Raw genomic sequence first — 10,179 nt, forward strand, 5'->3', positions numbered from 1 at the left:
AGCACCATGGTACAACAATACTACGCGTGTTCTAAAGAGAGAAACCCGTAATTTAGAGCGTAAATGGAAACAAACTAACTTAGAGGTCTTTAGAATCGCGTGGAAAGACAGTATGTCACGTTATAAAAAGGCCCTAAAAGAGGCCAGGGTTGAGCACATCCGCAAACTAATAGAAAATAACCAAAATAATCCAAGGTTCTTATTTAACACCGTGGCTAGACTAACAAATAAACAAGCGTCACCTGAACAAAATATTCCGTTACAGTTTAGTAGTAATGATTTCATGAACTTCTTCACTGAGAAAATAGAAAACATCAGAACCACAATTGTAAACGTTCAATCTTCAATCGCGCCTTATTATTCAGCCTCAATTATCACCCCGCAAGAACAATTACAGTGCTTTACAACTATAGAACAAAAAGAGTTAAATAAACTTATCATTTCATCTAAAACAACATGTTTATTAGATCCTATACCAACTAAACTATTGAAATAAGTGTTACCTATAGTGGAAGAGCCTCTCCTCAATATTATTAACTCATCTTTAACTTTAGGTCATGTTCCAAGAACATTTAAACTGGCGCTCGTTAAAATCACAAATGATTTACTCTTAGCTTCTGACCAAGGCTGTATCTCAATACTAGTTTTACTTGATCTTAGTGCTGCGTTCGACACTATAGATCACACAATACTCTTAGATCGACTACAAAATTATACTGGTGTTCAAGGACAAGCATTAAGCTGGTTCAGATCATACCTATTTGACCGATACCATTTTGTCTATTTAAATGGAGAAAAATCGATCATAACTCCAGTAAACTATGGAGTGCCGCAGGGATCTGTGTTGGGCCCTCTGTTATTCTCAATATATATGATGCCACTTGGAAATATTATAAGGAAACATGGAATTAGTTTCCATTGTTATGCTGATGACACTCAAATATATATTTCATCACGGCCGGATGAAAACGCTAAATTATCCAAATTGACAGAGTGTGTTAAAGATATAAAAGATTGGATGATGCGTAATTTTCTTTTATTAAATCCAGACAAGACAGAGGTACTACTTATCGGTTCAAAAAACCACCTACAAAACCTCTCACACTACAACTTTAACATAGTAGGATGTCCTGTTACTTTATCCTCTACAGTAAAAGACCTGGGTGTTATATTAGACTGTAACCTGTCTTTTGAAAATCATATTTCATATGTTACAAAAACAGCCTTTTTCCACCTTAGAAACATTGCTAAGCTACGTAATATGCTATCAGTTTCTGATGCAGAAAAGTTAGTTCATGCATTCATGACATCGAGACTAGATTACTGTAATGCTTTATTAGCTGGTTGTCCTGCATCCTCAATAAACAAGCTACAGTTAGTCCAAAATGCCGCCGCTAGAGTTCTTACTAGATCAAGAAAATATGATCATACAACACCGATTTTATCATCACTACATTGGTTACCTATAAAGTCCCGTATTATTTACAAGGTATTGCTACTGACTTATAAAGCCCTAAACGGTTTAGCTCCAGTCTATTTAATGGATCTTGATCGCCCTATAATCCATCGCGCTCTTTAAGATCAATAAATTCAAAAAATTAAATTCAAGTTTTTCGGTTCCTTGCCACTTTTGCCTTTGGCTTGCTCAGTTGGGGATATTTTGGGGATATTTAATTTTATTTTATCAATCAATAAATTCCACTAGAAACAAACCTTGTTGTATTATTTTAATTTAATACTGTGAAGCTGCTTTGATACAATCTGTATTGTGAAAAGCGCTATATAAATATACTTGACTTGACTTGACTTGACCTGAGTACAAATGGCTTAGCACTTCAATATATTTGTGAACCCTTATGAGACTACTGTCTGTAACGATCACCAGCTAGAGCTGCCCTTGTGAGCCACCAGAGGGCAGTCCACATCAGACTATCATATTCACTCACTAACTACATTTCCCATAACTCACTGCCCGGACTCATCATCACTTATCACTGATCACATTCACCTGTACCTCATTCACTGATTGCATTCACCTGTCTCATCATCCTGTTAGTCTGTCTATATATTGTTCATTCATTCACTCACCGCGAAGTCTTGTTAAGTGTTACACTGCTATTCTGAGCGTTTCCCTGGTTGTCTTGTTTCTTGTTTTTGGATATCTTGCCCTGTTTCCTGGATTACTCTCTTGCCTCTGGTCCCTGCCTGTTTTGTTTGTTTCTTTGTTTTGGACTGCTTTCCTGTGTATGACCCTAGCCTGTATGTTGGATTACGCCTCTGGATTGCCCCACAAAATAAAGCTGCATTTGGATCTCCTACTTCGTGTCTCGGAGCAGTCGTAACACTGTCAGTCAAACCTTCTGGTCACAAAGTTCTGGTCTGTTAATAATGCCCTGAGCTCCTAAACTTTGAAAGCCACCACAGCCCAATTCAGAATTTAGACACACTTGATCAGTTTAAGTTTACAAACTCATCTCTTTAACTAAGCATACACATAATTCAATGCAAAAACAATTTAATGCTGCAATAATTAGCTCAATCAGAATCAAGAGTAATTGTTTTTCTGTTCATCTTTTACACTAAGTGTGAATGTGTGAGCTTTTTGTCTTCCAATATCCTTGGACAACCAAGCCATATATTTTTATATGCACCCCCAGGAACACCTTTAATGGAAAACTTAAAAACACAAACACAAATATGAAAATGTTGTGTATTATTAGGACAAAAGTGATCTATGAGGACAGACGGTTTAACACAAACACAAACGTGAAAATGTTGTGTATTATAAGGACAAAAGTGATTTATGGGGACAAACGATTTAACAAAGTAAAGGCAACATTCTCATGCTGAAACTGGTAACACAAGGCTTATCCAGGTACTGCGAGTCAATAGGCCATTTGTTATATATAATAATAATATATTATATATAACAAATAATTATATATGTGAGAACATAAAACAGTACAACAAGTATGGAAACAAGAAGCAAAGTTTAATGTGTGCTTTTTCAAATACAAAAATAAAGCACTTAGGTAAAGCACTTTACCATTTACCTTTGATAAACTTAATGAACAAAGCATATTATATCATATCACTAAACAATGTATAACCTTGCCCATACATATAAAACCAAAACAAATTAACAACGCCATCAAAACACTAAATGTTTTGTGTCTGTCTCTTTCTCTTGTGTTTTCCCAGTGTAATATGGTTTTTAAAGTGTCTCATTACTGCTGTCATTTCAGTTGGAGACCATTGCTGTTTTTGTTTCCTTCTGGCATCCTTCTTTTCAGCAGGTTTTTCAGGAAAGACTACAAAAGAGAAAAACAGATTCCTAGGATAAACACAATGATGACTAGATCTCATCTTCCTATTCTTCCAACCAGTATAATAATTATCTTTAGTCTAGCCCATAGATATATATAACTAGATGCCGCCTTCAAGCGCTCCAGGCACGTAGATGTGTCCGCCATCTTGGAATGCTCCACATGTCAGCTGCTGCTGACGTCACTTACTGTTTGGTAAATATGCCACAACACTGTGCAGTACAAACCGTCGTGATATAAATACCCCCCCAAAAATGGTATAACCTTTCACAGGTAAGTAAAAATCTCAACATCAACCAAAAATATTTAAAAAGGCTTTTACCACTATTTTCATTAGCTTATGTGTAAAATTATTTAACATCAAAGACAACCTTAATCATATGAAAATCATGTGCTTTAACTCTACGGCAGATGTAGACGATTATACACATATATAGCTGCCCCTGCAGACTCATTCAGCTCGCGCAGCCCTGCTTGGCGTGGTTGCCAGATCTCTGTAACATTACATAGTATAACTTCCCTATCCTCAACACAATAACCTTACATTTATAATTTAATTTTTTTATTATGTTTAAGACAGCTGGCGAAAAAAATTCTTTAACCTTTAAACCGCAAGAATAATACACTGCAATAGTTTAAAAGTAGTGTTTAGTGGGATATCGTGGACTTGGCATCCCCAACCGCTTTGACCGTTCCAATATGGCGGATGACCTACGTATAGCGGCTCACAGAAACAGATGCTAAGGCGGCTTGATCTTCACGATTGTCTAATAAAGTGTTCATTGTGCATTTTTGTTTGTTTTTTTACCAGTTTGTTCATGCTCTTCCCAACTGCTGCACTTCTTCTTCTTTTTACTTGTTTTGGTAAACTGCTTAAAAACAAAACAGAAACACATGTACTATTTAAATCAATCAAGCAAATGCAAAAAGTGATCCAGACCAAAATCTAGATTATATATGCCACTGATTTTTAGCTTCGACTAACATTTAATATATCCTTAAAATGGATTAGTAGTTAAAAACTTCCGTCTTGTCTTACCTGTAGATGGGCTTTCTAAGGCAGAGTCATCATCTATGAAAGGAATGATAAAATACAGTAACATACAGTAGGCACTGCTTGGTCTACATGAACTGAATCAAACCTTGCTAAACATGCTAGTTAAATGCGATAGATGCCCATACCATCTGAGGTGCCTGGAAGATCCTCGACAGGTCGCCTAACTCGCTTTAGTGCGGTGGTATGAATAATATAGTTTACTATTAAGGTTTTGGTGTCACATGTTTATTTATATACAAGCATAAACTAGAGTAAACACCATGATGACTAGATCTCATCTCCCTATTCTTTCAACCAGTCTAATAATTATCTTTGGTCTAGCCTTATTTGAATGATTGCTAGTCTTGCCTAAAGTGTTGAGTGGCTGTTTTGGCCTGCTTGTTTTTATTAGGGAAGCAAGTATGTACAGTGGGGCAAAAAGTATTTAGTCAGCCACCAATTGTGCAAGTTCTCCCACTTAAAAAGATGAGAGAGGCCTGTAATTTTCATCATAGGTACACTTCAACTATGAGAGACAAAATGAGAAAAAAAATTGTAGGATTTTTAATGAATTTATTTGCAAATTATGGTGGAAAATAAGTATTTGGTCAATTACAAAAGTTTCTCAATACTTTGTTATATACCCTTTGTTGACAATGACAGAGTTCAAACGTTTTCTGTAAGTCTTCACAAGGTTTTCACAAGTCAAGTCAGTCATCTTCATTTATATAGCGCTTTTAACAATGTAGATTGTTTCAAAGCAGCTTTACAGATAAGCGTATAATTTATGGTAACAGAGATTGTTTTGGCTTTATAGCGGTTCTTTAATAAAGTTATCTTCCAACTAAAGTTAGTTTTGATTGATTCGCTTCCGTCGCAACGATCATTTGTTATTAAATTAGGGGCCGCTAAGACGACACCATTCTCTCTACACAAACTTTAAACGCGAACCTGTGAGAAACGCTGATGGCGTTCGCATGCGCATTGAGGATTGGTTCTATAGTTATGTGCGTTTGAATATATGTACGCAGGTTTGTAATTCCCTACAAACCAAGCCTAAACAAAGTACTGGTGTTTCCTTATAATTTTAATACAGAATTTTATTTTATCAATTCGGGGTAGGTACGCAAATTGAGTTTCCCGACAACGCTTTATCTGTAGAGTGGTAAAGGGATCCTCCATAGGGAAAGACTAGTTGGCACTTCAGCACTGCGTTGTCATCGGGTCCAGTGCAGGTCCTTCATCAGATCATTTTTTATATCAGCTGTGCATTCCGTTAATTTTGTGAATTGGTAAGTTTCGTCAGGGCGTGAAGCAATATAGAGCTAAGTATCATCAGCATAACAGTGAAAACTAATGCCATGTTTCCTAATGATATCTCCTAAGGGTAGCATGTACAGAGTGAACAGCAGCCGTCCTAGTACTGAGCCTTGTGGTACGCCATACTGAACTTGTGATCGATGAGACATCTCTTCATTTACTGCTACAAACTGATAACGGTCAGATAAGTATGACTTAAACCATGCTAGTGCATTTCCACTAATGCCAATATAATAGTGTTGGGCGATATGCTCCATTTTCATATCGTCCGTGCGTCAGTCTGTGAGATTGGCGATACACGATATTATCGTGAGGGGGGCGGGGCCTGCTTAATTGATTATTAACTTGCTTATTTACTCATCAATTTGCTTGTTTTATTACTTCGTTTTATATATGAGAATATTTTTCTAATTTGCTAGCAAAGGTGGAGTGTTTATTAATAGGCTAAATCAGATTATTTCCCGGTATAGTGAAGTAAAAAAAGATCCTAATCATCCTTGTATCTAAATCCAACATGTCAGCGGGAAATGGACACACATTATCCTCTCATGCCGTTACAGATGCAGCATTTTGACTGTACTTCTGCACGAGATGAGATGAAATAATAATTTCTTGAGTCAAGAAAGAGTCAGAGTCTGCGATATATGTCCTCCTACCAGTGCTCTCTCTGTCTAGATGCTCTTCACATATGCGCAACGCACTTCAATAAGCCCAAATAACGCAGCTTAAACCTATGACTTGACTCTGATAAAGGAAAACGGGTTAATGCGTTTACATGGCCACATGCATTGTCAGTTTATTCAGCATAATCGAGTTAATAACGTGCATGTAAACGCGATCATTCCCTGAAAATGAAAGCAGAAACGGACTGCGCTTTCGCTGCATTAATGGCGCGTTCTCTCAGAGATGACAGTGGATATAACGGTATAGCAAATATCTTAATTTACTGGCTTAATATTTCTCTTGTGGACTTACATTATTGACAGTGAAAAAATTAGAAGAATATTTCTTATTAAACAAGTGTTTGAAGTTGCTTGTGATTTTCACAGATGGCAGAGTTGTGCTACGTTCGTGAACTAAAGACTTTTATTAGGCCTATTTAATTTTATTGATATTATTATCATTAATATTTTGTAATTGTATTGTTTTTAGTGTTATTGGTGTCATTAAATGGTTTGTTAATGTGCTATGGAAACAAAATACTGATGAACAAAGATGCCATCTTCATCTTGGCTCTGTATAAGAATGATGATGCGTCTGTTAAGACAAGCACTCTTGACAATTTGTGAATGGATAACCTTGCATTTAAATTTTGTTGTGGGATGTAGTTTTTTAGTCTGTTTTAAAAACATTTTCTTTGAGGAGTCTTCATACACGCGTGTCGGTGATGTCGCAAGTGTGGTTATGTGGTGATGCCGTTATGAATTTAGGCAAGGCAAATATAATTGTAGTTCCTAATTAATTTAATAACAATACTAGCTTAATAATAATAATAATAATAATTATTATTTAAAACATTAATGGGAAAACGAGCCAATTATCGCATTGATATCGTCAAAGGCATCTGCCAGCAGCGATATCTCTGACTATCGTCGATACACGATACTATCGGCACAACCCTACAATATAATGTTTGAGTCTATTTAAAAGAATGTTGGGTTACACTTTATTTCGATAGTCCACTTTAGACATTCTACTAACTATAAGTAACTTTTCAACTACATGTCAACTAACTCTCATTAGAGTATTAGTAGGCTGTAATAGACAGTCAATAGACTGGTAGGTTAAGTTTAGATGTTAGGATTCGGGTTAGGAGAATAAGTTGACTTGTAGTTGCCAAGTAACTTATAGTCAGTAGAATGTCTGTTAGGGGACCAACAAAAAAGAGTGTTAGCAAATATTAAGCAGACAGTCTACTAATACTCTAATGACAGGTAGTTGACATGTAGTTGCAAAGTTACTTATAGTTAGTAGAATGTCTAAAGTGGACTATCGAAATAAAGTGTTACCGAATGTTGTGGTCAGTGGTGTCAAATGCAGCACTAAGATCGAGTAACACTAATAGCGAGATACAACCACGATAGGATGATGAGAGCAAATCATTTGTGACTCTAATGAGAGCTGTCTCAGTACTATGGTACGGTCTAAATCCGGACTGGAAATCCTCGCAGATATCATTTCTTTCAAGAAAGGAACACAGTTGTGAAGACACTGCTTTTTCTAGTATCTTTGACAGAAAAGGTAGATTCGAGATCGGCCTGTAATTGACTAATTCTGTAGGATCAAGTTGTGTTTTTAAGCGTTTTAATCATAGCCAGCTTAAAGGGTTTTGGTACGTATCCTAGAGACAAAGACGAATTACTGATATTAAGAAGAGGATCTATGACCTCTGGAAGTATTTCTTTCAGTAGCTTAGTCGGTATAGGGTCTAACACACGTTGTAGATTTAGATGATTTAACGAGTTTAGTAAATTCTTCTTCTCCTATAGCAATGAATGAATCAAATTGTTCTTCAGGGAGACTACAATGCACTGCCTGATGCGATACTGTAGTAGACGGTTGCATAGTTATAATTTTTTTCCATGATATTATCAATCTAGTTAGTAAAGAAGTTCATAAAGTCATTGCTGCTGTGCTGCTTGGAAACATCTGGGGTTGAAGATTTATTTTTCGTTAGTTTAGCCACCGTTTCAAATAAATACCTAGGATTATGTTTATTTTCTTCTAATAGGGTTGAAAAATAAGCAGATCTAGCAGCTTTTAAGGCCTCTCTGTAAGTAATAGAGCTCTCTTTCCATGAAATGCGAAATACCTCTAGTTGTGTTTTCTTCCAGTTGCGCTCCATTTTTCTGGCTGCTCTCTTAAGGGCCCGAGTGTGCTCGTTATACCACGGCGTTGGACTATTTTCTTTAATCTTCTTTAAGCGCAACAGAGCAACTGTGTCTAAAGTGCTGGAAAAGAGAGAGTTAAACGTTTCTGTTGTAATATCTAGTTCTTCTAAACTATCTGGGATGCTGAGATGATGAAACTGTTTAGGAAGATTATTAATAAAGCAATCTTTAGTAGCAGAAGTGATAGGTCTAGCATATTTGAAACACGGACTTTGCAGCCTTGGCTAAATGAAGTTTACACGAGACTAGGTAATGATCTGAGATGTCATCGCTCTGCTGCAGAATTTCAACGGCATCCACATCTATTCCGTGTGATAATATTAGATCTAGAGTATGATTACGACGATGAGTAGGTCCTGACACGTGTTGTCTAACTCCAGTAGAGTTCAGAATGTCTTTAAATGCCAATCCCAATGCATATTTTTCGTTGTCCACATGTATATTAAAATCACCAACAATTAGGACTTTATCTGCAGTCAGTACTAACTCTGATAGAAAATCAGCAAATTCTTTGATAAAGTCTGTTTGGTGCCCTGGTGGCCTGTATACAGTAGCCAGCACAAATCTCAAACATGATTTATCATTTACACTAGATAGTGGTACATTTAGCAACAACACTTCAAAAGAATTTTATTTAAAATAAGACTTCTCAGTAATTCTGAAGATATTACTATAAATTACACCAACACTATGTGCCCTTTGCCTTTCAGACGAGGTTCATGTTTAGGGGGTGGACTCATTTAAAGTAACGTAATCGTTTGGTTTTAGCCAGGTTTCTGTCAGACACAGCACATCTAGGTTATTATCTGAAATCATATCATTAACAATGAGTGCTTTTGAAGTAAGCGATCGAATATTAAGCAACCCGAGCTTTATCATTTGTTCATCTGTTATATCTGTTTTTTAATTGTTGAACATCAATTACATTTTTACCCTTGAATGGGTTTAGGAGTATTTTGTATGTCCTAATTCGGGGAACAGACACAGTCTCTATGATGATAGCTAGGTGAAAGAGGCTCTATGGGATGGGATTTATCTGACCTTGGTGACGCGAGGCCGCTAGCAGACAGTCGGTTTAGCCAGTCTGTCTGCTTCCTGACCTGAGCCCCAGATTGTCATGTTTGAGCTCTAAGACTATGAGCCATATTACTAGAGAGAAGAGCAGCACCATTCCAGGAGGGATGAATACCATCTCTTTTCAACAGGTCAGGTCTGCCCCAAAAACTTTTCCAATTTTCTATGAATTCTATGTTATTACGCGGACACCAATTAGACAGCCAGCCGTTGAGTGAACACAATCTACTAACTATCTCATCACTCCTGCGAACAGGAAGGGGGCCAGAGCAAATTACAGTGCCTGACATCGTACTTGAAAGTTCACACACCTCTATAATGTAAATTTTGGTGATCTCTGACTGGCGGAGTTGAACATCATTTGTGCCGACATGAATAATAATCTTAGAGAATTTACGATTAGCATTAGCCAGCACTTTTAAATTTGCTTTGATGTCAGGCGCTTTGGCTCCCGGCAAACATGTGACTATGGTGGCTGGTGTATTTTCACGTTCCGTGTAATAGAATTGCCAATAACTAGGGCAAAATCAAC

The sequence above is a fragment of the Scardinius erythrophthalmus genome, assembly GCF_964197995.2.
Source record: "Scardinius erythrophthalmus genome assembly, chromosome: 13".
NCBI classification, from domain to species: Eukaryota; Metazoa; Chordata; class Actinopteri; order Cypriniformes; family Leuciscidae; genus Scardinius; species Scardinius erythrophthalmus.